Consider the following 14,803-nt stretch of genomic DNA (forward strand, 5'->3'; position numbering starts at 1 on the left):
ACCCTAGATTCAAATCCTAGTGTCCAACACAAAAGTCTATGTTTACTGCCGCGGCCTCTCCCATTGCGGAGCACAGGCTCCGGACGCGCAGGCTCAGCGGCCATGGCTCACGGGCCCAGCCGCTCCGCGGCATGTGGGACCCTCGCGGACCGGGGCATGAACCCGTGTCCCCTGCATCAGCAGGCGGACTCTCAACCACTGCGCCACCAGGGAAGCCCAAGTCTATGTTCTTAACTACCAGTAAAGCATCCAAGAGCAACTCAAAGACCACAGAAAAAACAAAAAATAAGAACTTTCCAAAGCAAATAATTTATTTCATCGTGTCTCCTGCATTCAAAGAGCAATGTCAAAATCTAAGTAAGCTTAGAAAAATTACTAAAAAAAAAAAAAGAAAAGAAAAGAAAAAAATGCAACAGGTAGCTCTCATAGAAAAGCAAATCTCTTGTTTAGTAAAGCTTGTTTTTCTGTGCATGGTACACAAGAGGGGATAGAAAATGAGGGTGGAAATTGTACTGTTTTGGTATTAGTTAAATTTTACAGTTCCTGAAATGACACCATTGTATTTCTATTTTAATGCAAATTAAATGAAAACTTTCCTCTGCTATATTGGCATACTTGTTGTAAGAGGCCTGACATTTAGCATGTATTGGCTACTCTATGCATACAAATAGAACATTCTCTGAAAGAGAACGGGCTGAACAAATCTCGACTGCAGATAGCATAATTGATCTGTTTAATAGCTCAATAATTTTTCTGCAACTGATTTTGCATAACAACTTGCAAAAGTATTTTAAGATGAGACTGTTGCTCAATACTCACTTCTGGTAAACCCTTTTTTGCACCATAGTCCTGTCTGCAGAACTGATAAAAGTGAAACAAAAAAAGCGTAAGCAGAATGTAACAAACAAGCCAAGCCAGAATGTAACAAACAAGGTAATATTTAGTCATAAGCCTTTAAATACTGGTTTTGAATTTGAGTAATTAAATTAGTTCTCAAAAGTGTGGCTTTCACAGACTAAGTATTTTTACATCCATATTTTGTTCATTTAGAAGAATTTGTGCTATCCATTTAGAAACTATGTTTCTACAGCAAAAAGCCTTACTTAAGTTGTGCTATCCATTTAGAAACTACATGTTTCTACAGCAAAAATATGTGGTTTTCTTCTCTTTTTCCTCTTCATCCATTTTGTCCCCTTGCTGCAGCTCCATGTCTTTGTCTTATTTTTCCCTTTAACACACTCTTCAGATGGACTGATTCTTTCCTCAAAGATGGTTTATAATTTCTGTGAGTTCATGGACCACAACCAGCATTCTTTCATGACCCTAAAGAAAATGTAAAAATACAATATTGGTACCACAAAAAAAAAAAGTGTTTCAAAAGATGAGTATTTTTAAGATGAACTTAGTAAAAAGTGATACAGTGAAAATAGCTTGAAGTCTGAGAAGTGAACTCATAGATTCAATGCACAGTCTTTCCTTGAGGATACCTGCTCTTGCGATGATGATCTTGTTGAGAAGACTTTGGAGAAGCTGACAGATGTTCCCCTCAGGTCCACAGCTCCTTACCTTACTTACGTGTCCCAGTGTGAGCAGGAATCCTTGGTAGGAGCTGACCTGGTCCTGCATCACTAGCTCTGGGTGTTGAAAGCAGGCCACTCCATCTGACTTCTTGAAACCCTATTTTCTATAAGTTGATGGTGGCAAAGGTCAATTATGAAACAGGAACTTTTGACACAACTCAACATCCCTAGTCACAAAGAAACATTTAAAACACATGCCCCCGTGCAAATCAAAATTCGTAATTGATTACAATGCAGATATGAGTGCTGAACATAATCTATTCACGCCTTATTTCTTTCATGGTCATAGTACATCATTTCTCCAGCCTAAGTAATGAGTACACTCCTCTTCAAGGAAGAATATATGGCACCCAGTGTTGACAAATTACCCAAACATAATATAAATGCAAGGTAACATATAAACATGGTACAAATTCCTTATGACTACAGACTCTTTAAAAAAACTATAAAACCCAAACCAACCCACACATTACAAGTATAAAGTTAATAATATTAAAATAAACAGCATTGATTTAATGTACTTTTTTGTATTTTTTTAAATATTTGGCTGCGTTGGGTCTTCGTTGCTGCGCATGGGCTTTCTCTAGTTGCTGCAAGCGGGGGCTGCTCTTCATTGCGGTGCACGGGCTTCTCATTGCGGTGGCTTCTCTTGTTGCAGAGCACGGGCTCTAGGCACACGGGCTTCAGTAGTTGTGGCACGTGTGCTCAGTAGTTGTGGCTCGCGGGTTCTAGAGCGCAGGCTCAGTTGTTGTGGTGTACAGGCTCAGCCACTCTGCGGCCTGAGGGATCTTCCCAGACCAGGGCTCAAACCTGTGTCCACTGCATTGGCAGGCAGATTGTTAACCACTGTGCCACCAGGGAAGCCCTTGATGTTTTTTTTTGATGAAGCAAAACCACAAATGTTTGTTCCAAAAGTAGAAAAGGGCATTGGGGTTTTTTGTATTTCACTTATCTATATGGCTGTCTTTATTTTGAAGACAATGCTCATTTGAATGATCCTCCTTATCATGGCTATTATTTTTCCTTTTATTTCATTTTTTTAATATTTATTTATTTGGCTGTGCTGGGTCTTAGTTGCAGCACGCAGGATATTCGTTGCCGCGTTCGGGTCTTGCAGCATGTGGGCTCCTTTAGTTGCGGTATGTGCGATCTAGTTCCTGACCAGGGATGGAACCCAGGCCCCCTGCATTGGGAGTGCAGTCTTAACCACTGAACCACCAGGGAAGTCCCTGATTTTTCCTTTTAAACTATACATTCATCTTGAATCATTAAGGCAGCTTGATGATTTTTTTCAGCTTTATTGAGGTATAATTGACAAATAAAATTGTAAGCAATTTAAAGTATACATGGTGGTGATTTGATATATGTATACATTGTGAAAGGATTCCCACCATCTAGTTAATTAACACATCCATCACCTCACATATTTATCCTTTTTTTTTTTGGTGAGAACATTTAAGTTCTATTCTCTTAGCAAATTTCAATTATATAATGCAGTTGACCCTTGAAAAATATGGTGGCTAGGGGTGTCAACCTCCCACACAGTAGAAAATCGGAGTATAACTTTATAGTCAGGCTTCTGTAACCGCAGTTTCACATCCAAGTATTCAACAAACCACAGACCGTGTAGTATGCGTTTAATTGAAAAAAAAATATGTGTGTAAGTGGAACCATGCAGTTCAAACCCATGCTGTACAAGGGTACAAGGGTCAACTGTACAGTGTTATCAGCTATGGTCACCACGTTTTACATTAAATCCTCAGACCTTATTCATCTCATAGCTGAAAGTCTGTAACCTTTTACCAAACTTTCCTTATTTCCCCCAGCCTGCAGATTCTGACAACCACTTTTCTAATCTCTGTTTCTATGTTCGACTTTTCTTTTTTTAAATTAAAAAAAATTTATTTTGGCCGTGCTGGATCTTAGTTGCTGTGCATGGGCTTTCTCTAGTTGCAGTGAGTGGGGGCTACTCTTCGTTGCGGTGCGCAGGCTTCTCATTGCGGTGGCTTCTCCTGTTGCGGAGCACGGGCTCTAGGCGTACAGGTTTCAGTAGTTGCAGCACACGGGCTCAGTAGTTGCGGCGCGGGCTCTAGGGTACGCAGGCTGCAGTAGTTGTGGCACACAGGCTCAGTTGCTCCGCAGCATGTGGGATCTTCCCAGACCAGGGATAGAACCCGTGTCCCTTGCATTGGCAGGTGGATTCTTAACCACTGTGCCACCAGGGAAGTCCCATATGTTTGATTTATTTTAAAGATTCCACATATAAGTGATATGATGAAGTAATTGCCTTTCTGTGTCTGGCTTACTTCACTTAGCATAATGCCCTCAAGGTCCATCCATGTTGTTGCAAATGGCAGGATTTCTTTCTTTCTCATGGCTAAATCATATTACATATGTACTTTATGTATTGTTTATATTTATTATATAAATATAGATAGGTAGGTAGATAGATAGGTGTTTATGTATAACATATATTCCTTACCCATTTATCTGTTGATGGGCACTTAGGTTGTTTCCATATCCTGATCATTGTGAATAATACTGCAGTGAACGTGGGAGTGAAGATATATCTTTGATATCTTGTTTTCATTTCCTTTGGATTTATATCCAGAATTGGGATTGCTGGGTCATACAGTAGTTCTGTTTAATTTGAGGTGGAACTTCCATACTGTCTTCCATAGTGGCTGCACCAATTTACATTCCCACCAACAGTGCACAAAAGTACTCTTTTCTCCTCATTCTCACCAACAGTTTTTATCTCTTGTCTTTTTTTTTTTTTTTTTTTGTGGTACACGGGCCTCTCACTGTTGTGGCCTCTTCCGTTGCGGAGCACAGGCTCCGGACGCACAGGCTCAGCGGCCATGGCTCACGGGCCCAGCCGCTCCGCTGCATGTGGGATCTTCCCAGACCGGGGCACGAACCCGTGTCCCCTGCATTGGCAGGCAGACTCTCAACCACTGCGCCACCAGGGAAGCCCTCTCTTGTCTTTTTGATGATAGCCTTTCTAACAGGTGAGGTGATAACTCATTTTGTTTTTGATTTGCATTTCCCTGATGATTAGTGATGTTGAGCACTTTTTCATGTGCTGTTGACTATTTGTATGTCTTCTTTGGAGAAATGTCTATTCAGTTCCTCTGCCCATTTAAAAATCTGATTGGTTTTTTGCTTTTGAGTTGTATGAGTCCTTTACATATTTTGGACATTAACCCCTTATCAAGATATATGATTTGCAAATATATTCTCTCATTCGGTAAATTAACTTTTCATTTTGATGATGGGTTCCTTTGCTGTGCAGAAGCTTTTTATTTGATGTAGTCTCATTGGTTTATTTCTGCCTTTGTTGCCTTTGCTTTGGTGTCCAATCCAAAAAATCATTGCCAGTGTCAAGGAGTTTACCCCTATGTTTTCTTCTAGGACTCGTATGGTTTCAGGTCTTATGATCAAGTGTTTAATCCATTTTGAGTTGATTTTTGTGTATGGTGTAGGATAGAGGTCTAGTTTCATTCTTTTGCATTTGGCTGTCCAGTTTTCCTAACACCATTTATTAAGGAGACTGTCCTTTTCCCATTGTATATTCTTGGCTCCTTTGTGGAAAGTTAATTGACCATATATGCATGAGTTTATTTCTGGGCTCTCTATTCTATTCCATTGATCTATGTGTCTGTATTTATGTCCAATACCATACTGTTTCTGTGAAAATGCCGTTGGAATTTTGATAGAGATTGCATTGAATACCTATCAAACTGCTTTGGGTGTATGGATATTTTAACAACATTGATTCTTCTAGTTCATGAGCACAGAATACCTTTTCATTTATTTATGTCTTCTTCAATTTCTTTCAATTTTCAATTGATTGAAAATCAATCAGTCAGAATGGGCAAAAGTGTTAGGATTGGCCGACAAGTATATTCACCTCCTTGGTTAAATTTTTTCCTAGGTATATTATTCTTTTTGATGCAATTGTAAATAGGATTATTTTCCTAATTTCTCTTTTTAATAGTTTGTTCCTAGTGTATAGGAACACAACTGATTTTTGTATATTAATTTTGTATCCTCTACCTTTACTGAATTCATTTGTTAGCTCTAACAGTTTTTTTTGATGGAGTATTTATAGTTTTCTATTTATAACGTATCATCCACAAGTAGAGAAAATTTTTCTTCTTCCTTTCTGATTTGGATGACTTTTATTTCTTTTTCTTGCCCAGTTTCTCTGGCTAGGGCTTCCAGTAGTATATCAAATAAAAGTGACAAGAGTGGGCATCTTTGTCCTGTTCCTGATCTTAGAGGACGAGCTTTCAGCTTTTCACCATTGAGCATGATGTCAGCTGCCGGCTTGTTGTATGTGGTTTTTATTATGTTGAGGTACATTTCCTCTATACCCAGTTTGTTGAGAGATTTTATCATGAATGGATGTTGAATTTTGTCAAATGCTTTTTCTGCATCTACTGAAATGATTATATGATTTTTATCCTTCATTTTGTTATTGTGATGTATCGCATTGATTGATTTACAGATGTTGAACGATCCTTGCATCCCTGGAATAAATCCCACTTGATTGTGTACGATCCTTTTACTGTATTAGTGAATTTGGTTTGCTAATATTTGTTGAGGATTTTTGCATCTATGTTTATCAGGAATATTGGCCTGTAATTTTCTTTTCTTGTAGTGCTCTTGCCTGTATTTCGTATTAGGGTAATGCTGGCCTCGTAAGGTGAGTTTGGAAGTGTTCCTTCCTCTTCTAGTTTTTGGAAGAGTTAGAGAGGATTGGTATTAATTCTTCTTTAAATATTTGGTAGAACTCACCGGTGAAGCCATCTGGGCCTGGGCTTTTGTTTGTTGGGAGGTTTTTAAATTACTGATCCAATCTCCTTATTAGTAATGGAACAGTTCAGATTTTCTATTTCTTCATGATTCAGTCTTAGTAAGTTGTATGTTTCTAGGAATTTTCCATTTCTCCTAGGTTGTCCAATTGGTTCATATATAATAGTTCCTAGTGACCTCTTATAACCTTTTGTATTTCTATGGTATCAGTTGTAATGTCTCCTCTTTCAATTCTAATTTTATTTATTTGCGTCCTCTCTCTTTTTTTTTTTCTCGGTGGGTTTAGATAAAAGTTTGTCAGTTTTGTTTCTCTTTATTAAAAAAGAAAAAAAACCAGCTCTTAGATTCACTGATTTTTTTCTACTGTCATTATTCTCTATTTCTTTTATTTCCATTCTGATATTTCATATTTCCTTCTGGTAACTTTGGACTTATTTTATTCTTCTTTTTCTAGTTCCTTGATGTGTAGAGGAAGGTTGTTTATTTGAGTCTTTATTTATTCTTAATATAGTCATTTATTGCTGTGGACTTCCCTGTTAGAACTGCTTTGCTGTATTATATATGTTTGGGGATGTTGTGCTTCCATTTTCATTTATCTCAAGATATTTTAAATTTTCTCTTTTGACTTCTTCTTTGACCCATTAGTTGTTCAGTGGCATTGTTCAATCTCCACATATTTGTGGATTTTCGAGTTTTCTTCTTGTAGTCAATTTCTAGTTTCATACCATTGTAGTAAAAAAATATGCTTGATATGATCTCAATCTTCTTAAATTTATTAAGGGGTGTTTTGTGGCCTAATATATGATCTATCCTGGAGAAATTTCCATGTGTACTGGAGAAAGGGTTTATTCTGCTGTTGAATGGAATGTTCTATAAATATCTGTTAAGCCCATCTGGTCTAACATGCAGACTAACTCCAATTTTTCCTTATTGATTTTCTGCCTGGGTGAATCTATTCATTGTTGAAAGTGTCAAAGGAAGCTCTGCTTTGCATTTATAGTCATCTGGAAGAGAAGAATATGTAGATTTATAACAAACACTGTATAAAGCTCCATTTTGGATTAGAAATAAATGTTTCAAGATAGTTCTGTTTGATATTACCTATTTTATTGCTGCTGCTGCCATAAAGAATCAAGATGCTTATCAGATGGAGTGGAAAAAATGTTGATAGAGACTGCCTTTACAATCTGCTTCTAGTCACACCAATTTTCATCCCCTGACAGCTCCTCATTGAAAGCCCGCCATCTTGTCTCAATCTGGGTCTTACCTCTGTCTAAATGTGACCCAAGATGTGGGGAGGAAAAAAATCCCCCCTGAGAATTTGCATAAAGTTGATAGTCATAGAAATTTGAAGTCGGAATTCACATTACCTGTGTGGGACAAAGAGCCTCAAGGAGACAGTTTAATTTATAGTGGAATTGGTTTGGTTATGCCACCAGACTGGCTGAAGCAAAGTCACACCCTCTCTGAAATTTTATGCCATTTTAGCTTCCCTAGTGCAGTCTTGAGACTGTCATCCTCTCTCCTCTTCCTTCAGACTCCTCCAGCGGCTTCCAATTCTTTATGCAGCAATCCCTCCAGCCTGCCATTTAAAACATTCAACAAACTAGCCTCAACTTACCTGATCATACCTCCCCCTGCATTCCCCTCGTGCAGCCCAAGACTAAGTCCCTGCCAATTTATGCAACTTGCTGTTCTCTGAATGCATCTTCAGGCTTTCCAAGTTCTTTATGTAATTTCCAATTTCTTTATATAATTATTTATATAACTGTCCACCTAAATTCCCTTTTCTTTATCTTTGCTTATTGAAATTCAAGACTCCTTGATGTAACCTGTTCTTCTTACTCCACCTACTCTAAAAGAATCCTTCTTTTTCTGACCTTTCTGAACCCCTGTTTGTATATTCTTTCACCCTTCTTTCCTTCCTTCCTTCTGTCCTTCCTTCCTTCCTACCTTCCTTCCTTCCTGTCATTCATCAATCACTCAATAAATTTTGCCGAGCGTTTATAGTACTGAGCACTCTACTAGAACAGATGGTTCCTGTTCTGGAAGACGGTCACAGGTGGATGGGAGTACATCTAAGTGGGACCTGATGAAGGCCTGGGCTGGAGGGCAGTAAGATGCAGAGTATAAGAGTCAGACCACCTGGGCTCTGCCAGTACTAGCTGGACCAAGTTACTCACATCCCTCTGCTTGCTTCTTTATTTGTAAAATCAAGATTATAAGGGCACCTACCTCACAGGATCCATATGATGATTAAGTGAGTTTACTATGTAAAGATCTGAGAAGAATGTTTGGCAAGAAGTAAGTACTCAATAAATACTATTAGTATTATATTGTGAATGGAGAGAAAGTGGTGAATGAGAGTAGATTTTCCTGAAAATAAGTGTCTGAGAAACCCTACCCTCTACCCTGCATTCTCCACTACTTGTTGAAGATTAAATAGACAAACAGACTTTTGGCAAGACACCTCTTTCGGGTTGATTTAGGAGCGGGTTATGTACGTTTCAGGTGCATTTGATGACTTCTGTTCCTATAGCGAAGTTATTATCTCTTGACCTAGAGTGGCTTTTAAAGGTCACTATTCATGCTTGAAGTTTTTTAAGAAAGTCACTGTAGAACTGATAAATTTACAAAGAAGTTTAAAAAAATTTTTTTAAGCTTTTCTGTGAGGCTATATTAACACAGCCCTCTAGCAAAGCAGGGCGATCATAAGAGTGAAGCTAGAAGACTGATTTTTAAGATGACAGGTCACAGAAAGTATAGGTTACAGAGTCAGCAGGCAGGTAAATGGTGTTTTAAAATATTACAAAGTATTTTAATTAAAGTAGGGAATTTTGGAAGCAAATTATCTGCTTTCAATTTTGGGTTGTACCTTCCCTAGCTAGATACAGTGGGCAAGTTATTCAAAGTTCCTGGGCTTCAGTTTTATCATCTACATTATGGGATAATACCTCTATTCGGGATTAAATAAGACAGTGTACATAAAAGTGCTTGAAAATAGAGACAGAAGGGAAGAGAGGGAAGGAGGGAAGAAAGGAGGAAGGGAGGAAGGAAGAAAGGGTGAGTGCCAATTATATTCCAAAGAAAGAGCCAGAGAGTAATGCTTGACTTTTTAAACTTATACTCAAGGTTAGAGTGTACTTGAGAGGTGTTTTGTTACGGCATTGACTTTGTGAGTTAAATCCACCACTTTTCAAACTAAGTGCATAGAGTGCTTTGACTTTATTGAGCTGCTTGCTTTCTTATGTTATTACTTGAATGATGTATTAACCCATCATACACTTTCATCTTTGTAATAGTTGAATTGCATTTCAATGCCTGACCATGAGTTACTGTGGCTCAGAACACTTAAGAAAGTTGACTGCATGGAGAAAATTTGAGTAGCCGAGTGAGAACATGGCAGATTTCCATAAATCACTTTTATTGAGAGTTGAGTCCGTCTTTCCTATGAAAATTATTTTTAGGGCAATGTTCCATTTGAGGGAAAATGAAAATTAATGGCATTTGTCAAGATGATGATGAATATGTTTCAACACCAGTGGAAAAGAACAAGTTTCACAGAAAATGTAAACTCTGTACTATATATTTACCATTATAACTATTTCAGGCTCTTTGGTAAAATGTTAGGAAGTTTGGCTGAATTAGATATCGTTCACTGTGCTAGCTATTCTCTGTGTGTCCTCCCAGGTTCATTTTCAGCCATTCTATCTGCTTCTTTGATCCCCAGGAGTTCCAAAGGCAGGATGAGACCAGACAGAATATTTCTTTTCCACTCCCTTCCAGGTGACACCAAGGTTCTGGCAGTAACAGTGTCCCTGATCACTGTGGCTCCCGTGGAGCCTGGGGCCTGCTTGCAGCTCCGGAGAAGGAAAGCCTTCCTGCCGGTTCTGGATGCCTCAAGTTTCCTTCCTGGTTCTCTTCACCTGTCTTCACTTATGTAAACTTAATAGATTCTCACCTAAATCCTGCCTGGAAGGAAATTGTTTTTTGCTGGGGCCTAGCCGGATATATTCTCCATTAAACAAAGTGTTTAAAACCCTTCTGGGGTACTTGCTCTTACTCTCCCTCACTTTATGCCCATATTCCTTTCCTGTCTGCCTGTCTGGACTTCAGGCTCCAGTATCAGCCTTGCAGAGTCTGCTTAACCAGCAATCCAACTGTGTAAGGTCGACCCCCTGTGTGTATATGTATACACACATATTCATATATATATTCATGAAATTAAAATATCAATAATTCCTTTTGTACCTTCTCTTTCAGCACTTTAAAGTCTATATTTAATGTACATTTTTTCTAAGTTCCTTTTAAGGTTTTCCTCTATATTACTAACTTTCAATAGGTTGGTTATTATGTGCTTTTTGTTTTTGTGTATTCTTTGGAGCAGGGCTAGCTAGGCAAGTTCTTAGACATAACACCAGAAGTATGATCATTAAGGAAGACGTTAATAAATTTCCAGAATTTAAAACTTTTGGGCCTTCCCTGGGCACAGTGGTTGAGAATCTGCCTGCCAATGCAGGGTACAAGGGTTCGATCCCTGGTCCGGGAAGATCCCACATGCCGCGGAGCAACTAAGCCCATGCGCCACAACTACTGAGCCTGTGCTTTAGAGCCTACGAGCCACAACTACTGAGCCTGCGTGCTGCAACTACTGAAGCCTGTGCGCCTAGAGCCCGTGCTTCGCAACAAGAGAAGCCACCACAGTAAGAAGCCGCACACCGCAACGAAGAGTAGCTCTGCTCGCCACAACTAGAGAAAGCCTGTGTGCAGCAACGAAGACCAAACACAGCCAAAAATAAAATAAATAAATTTTAAAAAAAAAGAAAAACTTTTGTGCTATGGAAGACCTTGCAAAGAGGATGAAAAGACAAACTGCAAACTTGGAGAGGATTTGCAAGCCATATACAGTATCTAACAAAGGCCTTATACCTAGAATATCTAAAAAACTCTCAAAACTCAATAGTAAATGATCCAGTTATAGAGCAAACAAAAGGCATGAAAAAAATATTTCACCAAAAAGAAATAAGGATGGCCGATAAGCACGGCCATGAAAAGATGTTCAACATCATTAACCATTAAGGAAATACAAATTAAAACTACAATTAGATAACACTACACACCTATTAGAACTACTAAAATTAAAAATAGTGTTACCATAAAAGACCATATATTGATTCCATTTATATGAAGTGTCTAGAATAGGCAAGTCTATAGAGACACAAAGTAGACTGGTGGTTGCCAGGGGCTGGGGGGAGGGGTGGGGAGTGGGTAATAACTGCTAATGGGCACAGGGGTTCTTTCAGGTACGATTAAAATGTTCTGGCATTAGATAGTGGTGATGGTGCATATGTGAAAACCCACTGAATTGTATGATTTAAAAGGGTGATTTTTATGGTATGTGAATTGTATCACAATTTTTCAAAAAACAGAAAAAATAGTGATAATGCTAAATGCTAGCAAGGATACAGAGAAACTGACTTTCTCATACATTGCTGGTGGGAATGTAAAATGGTATAGGTACTCTGGAAAAGCATTTGGCAACGTTTTACAAAACAAAATATGCACTTACCATATAATCGAGCAGTCACACTCTTTTATCCCAGAGAAATGAAAACTTCTAGTCATACAGAAATCTATATGTGGGTGTTCATAGCAGCTTTATTCATAATATAACAAAACACTACAAACCACCCAAATGTTCTTCAACGGATGAATGGTTGAACACACTTACATCCATACAATGTAATGCTACTTGGTAATAAAAAGAAATGAACTGTTGATACAGGCAGCCACCTGTATAGACCTCAAGGGCATTATGCTCAGTGGAAAATGGTACTGCTAAAAAGTTACATACGGTGTGATTCCATTTATAAGGCATTCTCAAAACGATAAGATGATAGAGATGGAGACATTAGTGGTTGCTAGGGGACAGGGATGAGAATGGTGGGGTGGGGGAAGGTGAGAGGTGGGTGCAAATACTAAGAGTTTGTTCATGGAATCACTCTGTATCTTGATTGTGGTGGTGGTAGCATGAATCTATATATGAAATAAAATTGCATAGAACTATAGACACACACATATCAACAGTGCCTGAAATTTTTTTAAATGGTGAAAAACCAAATAAGTATAGTTAACAGCAAGTTACCAACATCAATTTCCTGGTGTTGATGTTGTGCAGTTATGTAAGATGTCACCAAAGTGGGGAGGGTACATGGAACCCTGTGCTATCTGTGCAACTTCCTGTGAGTCTATAATTATTTCAAAACAAAAAGCTAAAAGAAAAACACAATTACAAGGTCATCCCCAGGAATAAATACTAAATTTGAGTGTGCAAAGTCCAGATAAACACACACATATATGAAATTCTTTTATGAGGAATTTTTTTAATGTGCTATTTCAGATCAGAGAGGGAAATATATACCTCAGCAAGTGGTATTAGAATAACTGACTAGTCTATGGTAAAATAATATGAAATTAAACTGTGTTGTTTTTTATTTCCTTCACCAAAATAAACTGTAGAATATAAATTCCAAAGTAGGTACTCAGTAAATGTTGAGTCACTGGATCAGTGGGCATAGAGTTTATTTGTTGTTGAGGAATTGTAGCTAATACAGAAAGCAGAAGACAATAGGTGTTGACCACTCTGACATTCTCTTTTCTGGGAGCTTCCATCTCTAGGGACAGCCATCTCCCCAGAGGCCTCCTGAAAAGCTCCAGGGCAGAAACAACACATCCCCTTGTATATGTAGGATAACCAGGAGAGAGAGGTTGCTTTGCGGGGAATCTTGGAGTGTTCTTAGGGACAGGCTATTCTACTCATAGAGATGTACTGAGGATTCACTGAGATCATGCATATAAAGGGCTTAATACACTGCCTGGCACATAGTAAATACTCCATGATTGCTAGCTCCTGGAGAGCCTTGTCTGCAAGGCAAAGGAGTTTCAACAAGAAAGAGTTTGAAAGAGCACTATTAGCATGAACAAATAAATAAGCGGGCAAACTTTTATGGAAAAACAAAACTCTACTTGAGAATGTTGAAGACAATGTCATGGGACTAGGTCTTGAAGGTGAAGTCTTTCTAATCCGAAGGCATAGCAAGAGCAAAAATGTGGGAGCTGTGAGAGGACTGTGGGTATATTCAGGGAATGACATCACATTTAGCCTTTCATTCCCGCTAACCCACTGCTGTCCAGGTCCATCTCAAACCAGATTTGCTGACGTAGCCTTCCAAGGTGTGTCTCTGCCCGGAGTTTTTCATCTCTCCAGTTCTTTCAAGATATGGCGAGCAATCTTCTACAGTAGATTATATTCATAATTTCATTCCTCTGCTTAAAACTTTTTGTGGCTCTTCACAGCTCATGGATGGGGTGCTGTATTTAGGATTATGGCCAGCTATGAATGACAGAAAGCCGCAATAACGATGGCTAAAACAAGCCAGAAGTTTATTTCTCTCATATGAAGTTCTAGAGATAAGTATTCCAGTTCTCATATATAGAGCCAGGATGTCAGGGACTCGGGTTCCTTCTATCTTGTTGCTCTACCATGCTTGGCTTCCATGTTTGAGCTTACCTCATGGCCCAAGAGCATGACTGCTCCAGTTCTAGTCATTACGTTCCTATGTCTTATTCTGTTCAGGCTGCTATAACAAAAGTACCATAGGGCTTCCCTGGTGGTGCAGTGGTTGAGAGTCCACCTGCCGATGCAGGGGACACGGGTTCGTGCCCCGGTCCGGGAAGATCCCACATGCCGCAGAGCAGCTGGGCCCGTGAGCCATGGCCACTGAGCCTGCGCGTCCGGAGCCTGCGCTCTGCGGCGGGAGAGGCCGCAGCAAGTGAGAGGCCCGCGTACAGCAAGAAAAAATTAAAAAATAAAACAAAGATTTAATTAAATTATTATCTTGTCCCATAATCTTCAATGGGTCCCTATTACTTACATATTAGGTCCAAACGCTTTTACTGAACACAGTATTAAAATCCTTCATAATACCATTTCAACTTGTTCTCCCTCTTCTTCCCTACCCTACTTTATCCCTTTCAACTGGCCGTTCTCTGAATATACCATGACCTTTCCATTCTCCATGGTTTTTCCCATGACAGACCTTCCACCAGAATGATCTCCTAAAAGCCCAACACCAACTTTTGAAATGCTGCACAGACATCCAAACCTCTTCCAAATTATATTTCTTTATAAAGTCATTTTTCACCACTTCTACCAAAAATAACCTACCAGTTCTCTGAATAGTTGCTGTTTTTATGCTGCATTCCTTTATAATAAATTGTAAAATGTTCATATTCATAGCAACAATTATATTGTAAATTACATAGTACCCACTACATGTTCCTCACCTTTGTAGTACTGGGAACACCTAATCTCTGAATTTTTACCTAAGAGCTGCATAATA

General features: G+C 38.9%; 1 long non-coding RNA gene across 2 annotated transcripts; it reads right to left on the reverse strand.

Annotated features, from left to right (window-relative positions):
- Nucleotides 1–293: 293 nt before the first annotated feature.
- Nucleotides 294–1,780, reverse strand: LOC113608340 (uncharacterized). 2 transcript variants are annotated; one of them, XR_003428312.1, is made up of 2 exons: nt 1,567–1,780; nt 294–1,323 (listed from the first exon to the last, which is right to left on the reverse strand). It is a non-coding gene; the product is annotated as an uncharacterized LOC113608340 (long non-coding RNA). The 2 variants fall into 2 exon arrangements; XR_003428313.1 differs by having other exon boundaries at nt 1,488–1,780.
- Between the last annotated feature and the right edge of the window lie 13,023 nt (nt 1,781–14,803).

This window comes from Aethalodelphis obliquidens, unplaced genomic scaffold (assembly GCF_003676395.1).
Source record: "Aethalodelphis obliquidens isolate GAN/ISIS:26980383/991018 unplaced genomic scaffold, ASM367639v1 scaffold3, whole genome shotgun sequence".
NCBI lineage: Eukaryota > Metazoa > Chordata > Mammalia > Artiodactyla > Delphinidae > Aethalodelphis > Aethalodelphis obliquidens.